This window comes from Rhinoderma darwinii, chromosome 11, assembly GCF_050947455.1.
Source record: "Rhinoderma darwinii isolate aRhiDar2 chromosome 11, aRhiDar2.hap1, whole genome shotgun sequence".
NCBI classification, from domain to species: Eukaryota; Metazoa; Chordata; class Amphibia; order Anura; family Rhinodermatidae; genus Rhinoderma; species Rhinoderma darwinii.
Genome location: NC_134697.1, coordinates 24,804,649 through 24,820,502, shown reverse-complemented (window position 1 = coordinate 24,820,502; position 15,854 = coordinate 24,804,649). Strand labels below are relative to the sequence as shown.

The 15,854-nt window shown below is 42.8% G+C and overlaps 1 protein-coding gene across 1 annotated transcript in view; it reads right to left on the bottom strand.

Annotated features, from left to right (window-relative positions):
- Positions 1-1,897: 1,897 nt before the first annotated feature.
- JAKMIP3 (Janus kinase and microtubule interacting protein 3) overlaps positions 1,898-15,854 on the bottom strand; it is a 119,810-nt gene continuing 105,853 nt past the window's right edge. The window contains exon 25 of the mRNA XM_075843170.1: positions 1,898-3,593. The gene's annotated coding sequence lies outside the window, so the exon portion shown is untranslated. The remainder of the gene's footprint in view (positions 3,594-15,854) is intronic.

Below are 15,854 nucleotides of genomic sequence, written 5' to 3'. Positions count from 1 at the left end.
TCCACTTAAATTTAGAAGTGTTCGTTTAGACGATGCGTAAAATTCCACTGCGGAGCATAGGCTGCGGAGCGAAATTTGGTGTCCGCAGCATGCTCTGTCTGTTGCGGAGCAGTGGCGGACTGGTTGCGGACTCATGGCGGAATTTCTCCATTGACTTCAATGGAGATTCTAAATTCCGCAATGAAGTCCGCAGCTGTCATGCACATGTTATGTTTGCTGCGGATGCGTCTTGCTTTTTTAACATGACATTTCTTCATTCTGGCTGGACCTATGTATTTCTAGGTCTACAGCCAGACTGAGGAAGTCAATGGGGCTCCCGGAATTATGGGAGCGTTGCTAGGAGACGTCAGTAAATAGTCACTGTCCAGGGTGCTGAAAGAGTTAAGCGATCGGCAGTAACTGTTTCTGCACCCTGGATAGTGACTACCGATCCCAATATACAGCAACCTGTAAAAAAATAGAAGTTCATACTTACCGAGAACTCCCTGCTTCTGTCTCCAGTCCAGCTTCCAAGGATGACGTTTCAGTCTAAGTGACGGCTGCAGCCAATCACAGGCTGCAGCGGTCACATGGACTGCCACGTCATCCAGGGAGGTAGGGCTGGATGCCGAAAGAGGGACGCGTCACCAAGACAACGGCCGGTAAGTATGAAATTCGTTTACTTTCACTAGGGAAAGTGCTGTCCCTTCTCTCTATCCTGCACTGATAGAGAGAAGGGAAGCACTTTTTCCGCAGTCCGCAGCAGCTAGTCCGCATCAATTTACTGCACATTTTGGGCAGATCCGCAGCCGTAATCCGCAACCCGGATTAGGTGCGGCATTGATGCGGACAGTTGCGGAGGAAATCCGCCACGTGGGGGCATGCCCTAAAAGTCTTTTCCCCTCTGTTTTGAATACGTACACATTTTTACAAATTGGCGTATTTATTTGTTTATTGAATCGTTGCTACATTTTTTATTTACCTCAATGTTATGTAGAAAAAAAATATGTGTGAGTGAAAAAAGCAGGTTAGGGCTTTTACATGTAGTCGTATGATACAGTTTTTTATGTAAACAGATTTGGGAGCATCTTTTACAAGAATTACATTTATCAGGAGAACCTGACCCCCATTCTATACTTATTATAATATATTTATTATATCATGGGGATATGCCATACATGTCTGAGATTGGAAAACCCTTTTAAATGTAATGGATAAAGAGGGCGATTCTACAAGCTGAGCTGCAAAAACCGGAAAGAAATAAGACAAATTCCAGCAAACACGCTCATTTCTGTGTTAGGGGGGATTCACACGAGCGTGTATTCGGTCCGTGCGGGCCGCGTGGTTTTCACGCGGCACGCATGGACCAATACAAGTCTATGGGGCAGTACAGACAGTCCGTGCTTTTTGCGCAGCGTTTGTCTGCTGCGCAAAAAGCGCGACAGGTTCAATAACTCTGCGTATTTCGCGCATCACGCACCCATTGAAGTCAATGGGTGCGTGAAAATCACGCGCACCACACGGAAGCACTTCCGTGGGACGAGCGTGATTCGCGCAACAGCAGTGAAAAGGATGAATGAAAACAGAAAAGCACCACGTGCTTTTCTGTTTCCAAGCATCCAAACGGAGTGTCTTTGCGAGGAGCGAACCCCGACAACCGAGGCAAACTTCACCGGGTTCGGCCAAACTCGTTTTGGCCGAACCCGGCAAAAAAATTTCCGGTCCGCGACGTCGGGAGAGATTCACTGTGCATGGTGCTGAAAGAGTTAAACTGTTTCAGCACCATGGACAGTGACTTGCGATCCCAAAATACATGAACCTGTAAAAAAAACCGAAGTTCTAACTTACCGATTACTCCTGTCTCCTTCCTGCAGTCCGACCTCCCGGGATGACACTTCAGTTCAAGTGACAGCTCCAGCCAATCACAGGCCAAGCACAGGCTGCAGCCAATCACAGGCTGCAGCGGTCACTTGGACTGCCGCGTCATCCAGGGAGGTGGGGCCCGATGTCAAGAGAGGCGCGTCACCAAGGACGCGTCACCAAGGACGCGTCACCAAGGCAACGGCCGGGAAGTTCTCGGTAAGTAGGAACTTTATCTTTTTTTTTTACAGGTTTTTCGCTGTTGTGTTCGGCATTCACTGTCGAGGGTGCTGAAAGAGTTAGCTCTTTCAGCACCTTGGACAGTGACGGGCGTCGACAAGCCTCATCTCTATGATGCCGGCTGCGCGAAAATCACGCAGCCGCGCATCAGACACGCATGACACACGCAGCTGTCAAATGGTTTTTGCGCTCGCAAAACGCCGCGTTGTTTGCGCGCGCAAAAACGCAACGCTCGTGTGAATCTACCCTTATATTGACGCTCCACCTATGATTTACATTGGCTCCATAGTCATCCAATATAGAATCCAGCATCTTTGTAGACTATCTTCATTACTTTTATGCTGTTTTAACTTATTTTTCATACATTTTTACCTAGGCAGTGTAGTAGTAGTAGGTTGGCTCCCCAGAACATGTCATACACCTGATGTGGATACATCTGATATCTTAGGTCTCTATTTAAAAGTGGCATTTCTGAATATCTGACAGACAGAATACCCCCAAAACTAATTCTGAGGGCTCCTGACCACCATGTTATGCAAAAAAACATCCCTTAAGCCAGGATCACACACACAGTTTTGATGCAGTTTTTGTGGCAATTTTTGGCTCAGTTTCTGGAGCTAAAGCCAGAAGTGGATCCAAAAGGAAGGAAATGCATAAAGAAAAGACTGATGTAATTCCTTTCTTTCGTGTCCACTCCTGTGTTTAGTTAAAATAAACTGAGCCAAAAACTGCATCAAAAGTTTTTGCGTGACCCTGGCCTTAGCGCTCTGACAATCTGTTTTTCCAATGTCATATATTCACTAAAGAGCAACATATTTCACGTATTTTATGCAATACAAGAGCAAGCATTGAAATCACAGATGTAGCAGAGCTGAATGTCATTTAGCTATTTCCTTTGCTCACAATGATAACTCACGAAGTAAAAATAATGTAATTGTTTTACCTTCAGTCCTATGAAAACCCACAGATACCTGATTGAGATATCATGATAAAGGTACTTTTACACCAGCCAATTTTGGCCGGTGTAACGAGCGCTGATCAACGAGACAGCTCATTGATCGGTGCTCGTTTGCTCCTTTCACAGGGACCTAGTATGGGGACGAGCGCTCGTTACTCCGATCACTCGTCCCATACATTTCCATTGTGTCGGCAGCGTGTCTCCCTGTTTATACACCAAGATGTGCTACCGAAAACGATAATATTTTGAGCATTTTGACCATCTGAGGAACCCAGTAAGGTCAATATGAAGAAGGGGGGACATTTTCTCTACATAGCATAGTGGCACTGTGACGTCTTGCTCACCCTCTACCAACTCAGCTCGGTTACACCAACATCTCCTTGGACGTCAGCTCCTATCTATGGTGAAACGGTCTTTGAATGGAGACTGAATTATTTGGAAATGGGAAGTTGGATTGAAAACACTGATTTCTGGTAGTGTCATCTTATCCTCACAATGTCATCCGCTGGTTGGAGAGACTTGCAGCCCGGTGTAACACAGATGTCTGGTGTTCCCTCTGAAAAACACAATATACAAAACCGTTATGTAAAAAGTACAGTAAAGAACTTTCCGTTACAAGGTAAAAACATGTCATGAACTAAACATACTCTCTGCCGTCAGTACTGGGACACGTTAGCTTGTAAAAAGATGTGAGGTGTTAGGGTTTATAGCAGGAGGGCACAACCTTTTTTGGTCTGTGAGACACATTTAAAGGGACTGAAATCACTATTTGACATAACGCACATTATAGATAGAAAAGACATTTAGATTTCAGTAAAATTTGTTTATTTATATAAAAACTTTACAACTCCATTAAGCATATTTTGGAGATCTGAGGAAGACTAAACCTACATGGCAAGACCACCAGGGCTGAACTTCGGTTGATTGGTGCACGGTGCAGCACCTTCTGTTATGACGTACCATATATTGCCCAAATAATACAATCTTCATATAAATATCTATACTATATAGTGCTCAGATAACATTTCCCAATCATGAAACTAGGCAATGTAGCTGCTTCCTGTGCAGCTGCTTTTACATAGGTTTGGGCACCAAGTGTTGGATTTTGGGTGAAAGATCAGGGCCAGCGGAGCCCCCTTTCATTATGACAATTGATATGCCCTGCATGGCTATTCAAGTCACACACCCCTAAGGCCGGCCATGAACATCACATTCTACACTGCACAGATATTATATGGTGGTATACAGTGTGGCTATCACATGTCCTTGTCCTGATCAATGCCCTATGACATCATAAGGATGGGGGGGGATGCGTAACCCAAAATAAGGATATCTGCTATTTAAAATTGCACGCGTACTCCTAAATGTAGCCTTCCTTCTGCCCCCAACGTCATAAGTTAGGTACGAAACCCTGCTGACACATACACAGCGACATGCACAGACAGACACAATATACAGTACAAACATCTAATGCAATGTGACTGTCCCTCCTCCTGCAGGACACATATAGGGTTCATCAATACACGATTTTCCTTTTTCACTTGTCACCCAATATAAAGTCCAATTTTTAAGTCAGAAGCTCTTTCATTTTAGATATAATCTGTATAAAAAGTGGCGTAACCTTGCTAATACTGTAATTACTTCTCAATTCACTGGCTTCTGAGCCCCCTGCTTGTTCAGTGTCTCCACAGAGACAGCGCTGGTGAGATACATACTGAGACGTGTAGTTTTTACATCAGGCACTGTATCTAATGTCGAAAAATCGAACTCCCAGAAAACATTGTACAAGATAATAACAATATTCAAATCTACAAACTTTTTAGATGTACTTGATAATGCAAATGATGTTTAATGGTAAATCTACTGTACATTTAAGTCTGATGTAATAATCTACAATTCCCTTACTGGTGACTACTATGACACATTAATCATGAACCAATGAAACTGCCAAGGATGACAATTTTTATTTCAAGGTTTCTAGGAAACTGTTGCTTGAATGTCTTACATCATGAACCTTCACATCAAAAAACCTTCTCACTACTGTGACACTCAAAGAAACTTGTAGATTGTCTATGGGAGGAGGAATAATGACAGACGTGACAGGATCACAAAGAGTGAATGTAATCAATGTGTAATGTAATACTGGAGACTGCGTGCTTGTACATATACTATCATTAGTTTTAGAGTTGAAAGGAACAGAAAAGTATATATATATATATATATATATATATATATATATATATATATATGTAGGCTTAGTCCCAGTTCTGGGTGTATGTGCAGCGTAGGTTCCCACCTCATAGAGGTCGCCTTGTGGTGGCAGGTGGGCTCACATAATTTGATCAAAATGTGCGCTAAGAACCTCCCTATTGTAAGTAGATTCAGCAGCAATGCATATTTATTTATATTTAATGGCTTAGGTAGCATTAATATTCGCAGTGTGCTGTCGCCATTTTCTTATGTGCTATATACAGTGAAGGAAATAAGTATTTGATCCCTTGCTGATTTTGTAATTTTGCCCACTGTCAAAGACATGAACAGTCTAGAATTTTTAGGCTAGGTTAATTTTACCAGTGAGAGATAGATTATATATATATATAAAAAAAAAAAAAAAAGAAAATCACATTGTCAAAATTATATATATTTATTTGCATTGTGCACTGAGAAATAAGTATTTGATCCCTTTGGCAAACAAGACTTAATACTTGGTGGCAAAACCCTTGTTGGCAAGCACAGCAGTCAGACGTTTTTTGCAGTTGATGATGAGGTTTGCACACATGTTAGATGGAATTTTGGCCCACTCCTCTTTGCAGATCATCTGTAAATCATTAAGATTTCGAGGCTGACGCTTGGCAACTCGGATCTTCAGCTCCCTCAATAAGTTTTCGATGGGATTAAGGTCTGGAGACTGGCTAGGCCACTCCATGACTTAATGTGCTTCTTTTTGAGCCACTCCTTTGTTGCCTTGGCTGTATGTTTCGGGTCATTGTCGTGCTGGAAGACCCAGCCACGAGCCATTTTTAATGTCCTGGTGGAGGGAAGGACGTTGTCACTCAGGATTTGATGGTACATGGCTCCATCCATTCTCCCATTGATGCGGTGAAGTAGTCCTGTGCCCTTAGCAGAGAAACACCCCCAAAACATAATGTTTCCACCTCCATGCTTGACAGTGGGGACGGTGTTCTTTGGGTCATAGGCAGCATTTCTCTTCCTCCAAACACGGCGAGTTGAGTTAATGCCAAAGAGCTCAATTTTAGTCTCATCTGACCACAGCATCTTCTCCCAATCACTCTCAGAATCATCCAGATGTTCATTTGCAAACTTCAGACGGGCCTGTACATGTGCCTTCTTGAGCAGGGGGACCTTGCGGGCACTGCAGGATTTTAATCCATTACAGTGTAATGTGTTACCAATGGTTTTCTTGGTGACTGTGGTCCCAGCTGCCTTGAGATCATTAACAAGTTCCCCCGTGTAGTTTTCGGCTGAGCTCTCACCTTCCTCAGGATCAAGGATACCCCACGAGGTGAGATTTTGCATGGAGCCCCAGATCGATGTCGATTGACAGTCATTTTGTATGTCTTCCATTTTCTTACTATTGCACCAACAGTTGTCTCCTTCTCACCCAGCGTCTTACTCATGGTTTTGTAGCCCATTCCAGCCTTGTGCAGGTCTATGATCTTGTCCCTGACATCCTTAGAAAGCTCTTTGGTCTTGCCCATGTTGTAGAGGTTAGAGTCAGACTGATTCATTGAGTCTGTGGACAGGAGTCTTTTATACAGGTGACCATGTAAGAGCTGTCTATAATGCAGGCACCAAGTTGATTTGGAGCGTGTAACTGGTCTGGAGGAGGCTGAACTCTTAATGGTTGGTAGGGGATCAAATACTTATTTCTCTGTGCACAATGCAAATAAATATATATCATTTTGACAATGTCATTTTCTGTTTTTTTTAAAAAATATAATCTATCTCTCACTGGTAAAATTAACCTAGCCTAAAAATTCTAGACTGTTCATGTCTTTGACAGTGGGCAAACTTACAAAATCAGCAAGGGATCAAATACTTATTTCCTTCACTGTATATATATATATATATATATATATATATATATATATATATATATATATATAGACTGCACTTTTGTTTCTGTGAAAAAAACAGAATCTTAGCGAATGGAGGCAAACGGAATACAACTGAAACAAAAGAATTACCATAGAAATCATTGGTAAATTAAAACTGTAGCAATGCATTCTGTTTGGTATTTCGGTCATCTCTTCCTCTGACAGAAGAGACCTAAACGGGAGTCAACGGCAGTGTGAACTTAGCCTCACGCACCAACAAACTAACACATATACACACAGTGCTCAACATTAAATGGGTTTTCCGAGATCTAACTTTTATTTTCGTTCCGGCAGGCTAAGCTTGTATGTTGTTATCCAGAAGTTTATTAACATCCCTCCATTTCTTCAATTCTATCTTCTGGTCCACTCCGAGCATGCTCCACTTCTCTCCCAGCATGCCATGTGCCGGGAGCAAGGCCCGTCAAACACCCGCTCTACACCCTCTATTACACGCTACCTCCTCCCTGCCGTCATTTTATTTTTCTCAGTATTCACTGGGGCTGCGCAGGCACAATGGATGCTCATTGTACAGAGCATGCGTGCTACAAATAGAGACTCTTTAAATCGCGCATGCGCGAGCTTGATGCCCCGTCGACTGGGACAACCCATTGAACGAAGGTCACTGATGACGCACCGTTCAGGTAGCCGGCTGGAAGAGGACTTCGTCCGGAAGTTCAGATGAGCGCTGAAGGGTCCGGACGTCACCGGAAGTCCTAAATTCCGATGGGGCGGTGTCACGTGACCGAAGATGCGATTAGAAGAAATCAAGATCTTTCAAAAGGTAAGTATATTAGAACATTTGTTTAAGAGCTATTTATTATGTGTCAATTTAAACTTTTATTAAAGTAGAAAACCCCATTAAGGCCAGGGCTATACTTAGTGCTCTTGTACACGACCGAGATCGGGCCGTGAATAACGGTCTGAGTGTCAGCTGGATTTCCCGACCCGACCACGGTACAGGTGAACGGGACTCCTGGCATCATAGACACTTATGATGCTAGGAGTCTCTCCCTGCCCGCGGAATTGCTGTTTTGTACTGTATCATTTTGTTCAGGACGGAACAGCAGTTCCGCGGGGAGGCAGGGACTTCTGACATCATAGACATTTATAATGCAAGGAGTCCCGTTCACCTGTACCATGGTCGGGTCGGGAAATCCAGCCGACACTCAGACCGTTATTCACGGCCCGATCTCGGTCATGTGCAAGAACACCTAGACTTTTTGTAGCGCTATTGATTGATTTTAACTCTCGAGTGACATTCATTTGGACTGCATCTGTAGCTCAATAGATAAAATCAATTAATATCGCTACAAAATGTCTCAGTGTAGCCCTGGCCTAAGAGACAGTATTGGACAGACACATAATGCAATGTGACTTCGTCCTTTGTCCTGCAGTCCACATGTTGTTCATCAATACAGGACATCAAATCTATGATCGCTCGGGACCCGAACGATCAGCAGTGGCTTGCTGGAATGCCACGGCGTCTTCTTTGTTTATACAGGAACAGTGACATCTAAACGAGTGTGGCTGCGCCTGGTACTACAGCACTGCTCAGCTTCGCTTAACCCCATTCACTTGAAATCAATAGTCACACCCTGACACATGGTACGTTGCTGTGTCCGAATAAACAGTAAAGGGGTTGCGGCACTGATTGGTGGGGTCTTAGGGGATCATACCCCCACCAGTTAAACATTGATGATCTATCCTAAGTAGAGATGAGCGAACTTATGAAAAGTTCGGTTCGGCTGGTTCGCCGAAATTCACGAAAAAGTTTGATTCGGACCGAACTAGTTCTGACCGAACCTGTAATTTCCGTGCGCCGAGCATGGTACTGTCCAGGGTGCTGAAAGAGTTAATGGGCTGCACTAACTCTTTCAGCAACCTTGACAGTACCATGCTCGGCGCGAGAAAAATACAATTTTAATGTAATAAAAAATAAATAAATACGTTCATACTTACATTCCTCCTGTCCGGCCTCCAGCGATGACGTTTCATCCATGTCGCCGCTGCAGCCAATCACAGGCTGTAGTGGCGGTCACGCACGTCACGTGACCGCCTCTGCAGCCAATCACAGGCTGCAGCGGCCTCTGCAGCCAATCACAAGCTGCCGCGTCAGGAAAGAAGGTCGGACTGGAGGAAGAAGAGGGACTCGTCACCAAGACAACGAATGTACGTATGAAATGCTTTTTATTTTATTTTTAATCAGCAGCCTCTTTTCTCTATCAGTGATTGATAGAGACAAGTGGCTGCCGATTAGTATAATATTTTTGTAATGTTTTTTCTGCCCGCCCGGGTTCGGTCAAAACGTGTTCGGCCGAACCTGGTGAAGTTCGGATTCGCTGCGAACCGAACTTTTTGCGATGTTCGGACCGAAACCGGGTTCGGTTGTCCCGGTTCGCTCATCTCTAATCCTAAGCAGAGGCCATTAATTGAAAATCCTGTACAACCCTTTACGGCTATCACACACACAGTGTAAATAACTGGATTTTCCGCAGGGAAATTCAGCAGAATTTTCGCACGAGAAATCAGGTCAATTTCCGCACTTCTTTTCTGCATATTTTTGTTGAAATCTCATCCACTTTGCTGCTACTGTAAGTCACTTGTGAAATTTCCGCAATGAAATCCGTTGCAGAAAACCCGCAGCTAATGCGCCCCATGTGCATATACCCTAAATGCTACATTTTAGATATAATCTATACAAAAAGTAGCTTTACCAATACAATGCTTTACTTATCAATTCCACTGGCTTCTGAGCTTCCAGCGTTCCCCGCTTTCTCTTAAAGCCCTTTTACAATGGTCAATTATCGGGCGATCATCGATCAAATAACGCTCATTCCTGGTAATTGCTCTGTGTTATCAGGGCAGTGATCAGCAGATGAACGAGCAAACGCTCGCTCATCTGCTGATCATATCGTTTGAAATGCTCAAAATATTATCGTTGTCGGCAGCGCATCGCCCTGCGTAAACAGGGAGACGTGCCTCCGACATGATAGAAATGTATGCGGACGAGCGATCGGAGTAACATCCTTGTGAAAGGAGCAAACGAGTGCCGATCAACGAGCTCCAGGACAGGTCGTGTAAGAGGACATATAGTTTTTACACAAGTTACCGAAACATTTTGTATAACCAACAGTATCTATAATTGTGACAATACTGTGGCATGAATATGTGTTTTTGCTGCTTTTTGGTGGTGCAGTAGTGGAGTGGCTGGGTTCATCTGTCTCATTTCGATCTCGTTTACATGCCTTATAATATAACTTACTAACGGCTTATTGGGCTACATTTCATATGTAACCACTAGACCAAGTATTTCCAAATAAAAAAAATCAGCCCATTTGTCAACATTGAACACGGTGTACTTTCAAAGCGGATTAAACTTTCAATTGGAAAGTGTCAGTAATTATGTAACAATTAATAATTCATCATCATAAAAACCATTCAACTCCAGATTGTGACGTCTAGTGCAACATTTACATTAAATATTCATAGAGGAGGGGTTATCTACTAGAAGGACCAGATGCTTTGGACAATAAACCTATTTACTGATGAATATAGATCTGTAGGCTTGTAAAATAGGAAAATGGTAATTACTGTAAATCCAATACAGGTACACGTCCACTAACCAGGCCATCTGACACCTAGTATATTCCTTCCCTCCCTGAGAACACTGAATGCAGCCTCCGGCTATTTATCTTTCTGTAGATCAGGACTGGGGTACTCATTCCATCAACTTCTCTGATCCTCTCAACCAAAAATATACATATGCAATAAAAAAGTATATCCGTGTAAGTACCAGCTTAGCAGATATAGCAACTTCTATAGGTACCAGCAGCGAAGATCCTGTTCACATTGGGTTTTTGCTTTATATCTGGCACATACCTCAGGAAAATCTTCTGGTGTATGCGCTGAATGTAAAGCCCCGGTGAATGAAACAGTGTACCACACAATTACATACATCGTCCGTTGTAAAAAAAAAAAAAGTATACCCCGCAGACTCTTTTGGAACGTATACACCAAACACGGTGTTGATGTGGTGTTAACATAACATAATGGGACCCATCTTCACTTAAAGACAAAGTGCAGCTATGGTTCATGCAGATGAGCGTGCATCTCTTCCGTGTGACGGCTGTTAAAACAACTGACAAAAACAACCATTTTTTGTTAAGCGTGTAAACATACCCTTAGGGTATGTTCACACACCAAATGGAAAATGGACATAAAATACGGAGCTGTTTTTAAGGGAAATCAGCCCCTGATTTTCAACCGTTTTTTATGCATCAAGCGTTTTTGATGCGTTTTTTACAGCCGTTTTTGGAGCTGTTTTTCTATTGAGACAATGAAAAACGGCTCCAAAAACGTCTCAAGAAGTGACATGCACTTCGTTTTTACGGGGCTTTTTTTACGCGCCGTTTTTACAAACGCCTGCGTAAAAAATTCCCTGTGGAATGGAACGCCGTTTTTACCAATGAAATCAATGGGCAGATGTTTGGAGGCGTTCAGCCCCTGTATTTTTTTGCCATTTTTCCGGGCCGTTTCCTGCCCGTAAAACAGCTGAAAATAAGCCGTTTTTAACATACCCTGCTGGGATTTCCCTGCTCATGTTTGGTTTGTCTGTAATACTGTTCTCTCTTGGGATTTTAGCAATTCTTAGTTTATTTTACATCAGATATATAAAATTTTGTGTCTTTCATTTAACACCCCAAAATGACAAATTTCCCTATATTTTCCTTCTTGCACTCTTTATCTGTGCATCCTCAGAGCTGGATCAAATATTGTCTTGGCAGGAGGAAAATAGAATTACAAAAATAGCACAAAAAAACCAGCATAATTCTCATTCAGAAGATCCACACACATATATAACAAAAAGAGAAAGTATATTCTCACGGGGCAGTAATGGTGCGTCAGAGAGAACAAATGGATGTGAATCATTTAAGTTTTTACCCAAAGGCCACATGCAGAATTTTTACAGATCCAGGATGCACCTATCCACAATACAGCACCCGTAGCCTGCTACAAGACCATACTGTACCTCTAGGTGTCTTATACGGAGATACGTAGAGGTTACGTTTTCGATAGAGTCTGTGAGAATCCAGAACAAAATATCAATACAATGTTTCATCACTTGCCAAATTATGAAAAGTCTTTTTAGAGAGTGCCAATGGGTACGTAATACCGTAGAGGCTCAAATTGCTACTGCATAGGGTCTGTGCATGTGCCAATGTCATGGGCATGTAGAAAAATTGCCAGAGGCAATGGAAACACGTTTTTTTCCCAACTACTTGCTACCTAGTAGAACAGTTAAATTGTAAAAAACACCTTAATTTAAATCAAGTAGGGACAAGCAACATAGAATTTAAAACTACAATGTGTGCCGACCAGTAATACAATCAAAGTTCCTATGCCATACAAGAGATAAGAATAACCCAATGCAAATCATAAGCACTGAGTAAAAGTGCTAGCTGTGGTCAATAGTATAGATCAGCTATCACTAAGTAAAGGTACTAACTATAGTCAATAGTAAAGGTCAGCTGTTATCATTGCTCTAAAATAGGATCAATATAGCCCCCCCCCCCCCCCGACAAGATTTTCACCCGCCAACTACTAGGGTGTTTTTTTATTTTTTTTAAGCAATGTCATGGGCATGGACTCAAATTTCAGGCTACAGAATATTTAAAGGGAATGTATCATCAGAAAATGACAAATTATTTAAATCACGTTTTTGCGTAATGACTATAAAAAATTGTCTGAAATATTACATTTTTCACACTGGCTACTATCGCATACACAATAAGCTATTTCCTGATTTATGCAGCTCATTTGTCAGCTTTGTTGTGTAGACTGGGACAGCATCAACTGAGGGCGGGAGATTTAATGACAACCATTGTACAATAGCAACACTATGCATACAGAAGGACTCTGTATGCAGCTCCTCTGACAAATGTGCCGCAGGGGAAAAAAATAAAGCCAGGGTGCAATAGCAATTGTTTTCTGTCAGTTTTCTGTGACAGAGATTGTGAATAAACGAGTCGCAATCTGCGTGACTCTGGAGCCCGTCCCACTTTTCAGTTCAGCTCAAATGTCATTTTTCAGCATCTAGATAAAAACAATGGGAACCAGGTGGGATCCACTATGAAAAAGAGAAACCATCCAGGCGCAATACTTCCACGAGTCCAACACATTTTTGGAAAAAATATATTTTTTGGTCTAAAACAACAGATCATAATAAAATGTACATAAAAAGAGAGAGGGTCTCTTGAGGTATAACACGTTACCTGCATTTACTTCCCAGCGTGTTTGGCAGCTGACGCTCTAGGGATTACGGCACCGGCAGCATCCTTCCTAACCAACTGGCTCCGCAACAGGGTTGTGCCTATCCATGCACAACCTCTAAAGGTGAGCCTCCGTTTACTATATCTAACAGAAAAAGCCATTACTAATCTGACGTATTAACCCTATGTAGCGCCTATTTGTTCTATCTGTTCTCAACCAGAATTATATACATCATTTTTCAGCATCTGTATGTCATAAAACTGACACAAATACAATGATAAATCTCCCTCAGTGAGCTCCAAATCTCCTGCTTCGCTTTACACTGCAAGTGATAAAACCCTGGCTGTCTGTAGTCACCACTAGGGGGAGCTTAGAGCTCAAAGGGAGCTGTAAAAATCTCTATGCAGTAAGCTCCCCCTAGTGGTGGCATCAAGCAAAAGCTGTTACATTATGCTGGTCTCCCTTCCACTATGGTCCCCATAGCAGTCGCGGGTTCTGTCTGCATGCAAGAAATGCCACTGTGGACGGTCTATACAGACAATGCAGGAAGAGAGTGTGTATTTGCAATATGGCTGCACCCAGTAAAGTTTTTATAAATAAAAAATAAATAGCTAAAACATTAAAAAAAATAAAAAATGAACACATTATTATACTTCTTTATACTTACATCTGATTAAATATACTAACATTAAATACATGAGACATTCCCTTTAAAGATACAGAATGGATGACTTTTGAAAACTAACTTTAGTTAGAACTTGTTAAAGGAAAAAGTAGATATAAATGGCCCTGCCGATACGACGTCATCATTATCACCAGAAGTAAAGAACTGAGTAATAGCCACTAAAGGACCGTTTATTGGTCAAGCTAAAGCAGATAACATTTGTAATGGAGGGGCAGGAGGCTGGCAGATGGCAGATGGTGCGTCCCAGGCTGAACCTATAAAGTCGGCAGCAGCTGTGTGGGATCTCTACAGACCGGGGCCTTTCTCATGGTAATGAGAATATTTGACTCATTGAGTTTTACGCACCCAACAGGCAAAACAAATACTAAATGTATAATCCAATTTATGGACATGGATCAAGCAGGAATTAAATAATGTACAAAGCAGAGAACATTTGACATCACTTCGAAATGCCACAGACTTGATTTTCCGGTATATGGAAGCCTTGTGTTCCTGTATCATGAATGTTAGATACAGATGTAGTTGACATGAATTTGTCATGGAAATGTTTATCTTATGTATTGCGATAACCCACTGAGTAAAGAAACTCCAGGAAGTATACCTGCAGACCTATGACTATGATAAGGCTCTGTTCACACTAGCACCATCACTAACATTTTTATAACCAAGCCATAACAGCAGGGGTGTAACTAGGAAACACTGGGCCCCATAGCAAACTTTTGAATGGGCCCCGCTCCCCTGCATGCCACACACGTACATAGTGCCCCCTGTAACTAGTGCCGTACAGCCACCCTGTAGACAGTGCTATACAGCCCCCCCTGTAGACAGTGCTATACAGCGCTACCTGTAGACAGTGCTATACAGTCCCCCCCTGTAGACAGTGCTATATAGCGCCCCCTGTAGACAGGGCTATACAGCCTCCCCATACAGTGCTATACAGCCCTCCCTGTATACAGAGCTATACTTTCAAGTATCACAAAGAGAGACAATCGATGCGATGCGCAGGGCAATTTTTTTTATTTTAAGCCACGCCTCTAATACCACCCGATCCCCTCCCGTACACACCCAGTTCAGCCCACACAGTATCATGCTCCCATAGTGCCCCCACACAGTATAATCCCCCCATAGCTGCCACCATACAGTACAATGCCACACAGATGCCCTATAAAGTATAATGCCTACACAGATGCACAATATAGTATAATGCCCACACAGATGCACAATATAGTATAATGCCCACACAGATGCCCCCATACAGTGTGATGCCCACACAGATGCCCCCATACAGTATAATGCCCACAAAGATTCCCCATACAGTATTATGCCCACACAGATGCCCCTATACAGTATAATACCCACACAGATGCCCCATACAGTATAATGTCCACACAGATTCCCCATACAGTGTAATGCCCACACAGATGCCCCTATACAGTATAATACCCACACAGATGCCCCCATGAAGTACAATGCTCAAATTCCATAATGCCCCATAGCTGCCCCACGCAGTATAATGCCCCAATAGATGCCTCCACACAGTATAATGCCCCACATAGCTGCCCCCGCACAGTAGAATGCTCTTCATAGCTGCCCCACAGTATATTGCCCCCATAGCAGCCCCTACAGTATAATGGCCCACGAAGTATAATGCCACCCATAGCTGCCCCCACAGTATATTGCCCCCCATAGCAGCCCCTACAGTATAATGGCCCACAAAGTATAATGCCACCCATAGCTGCCCCCA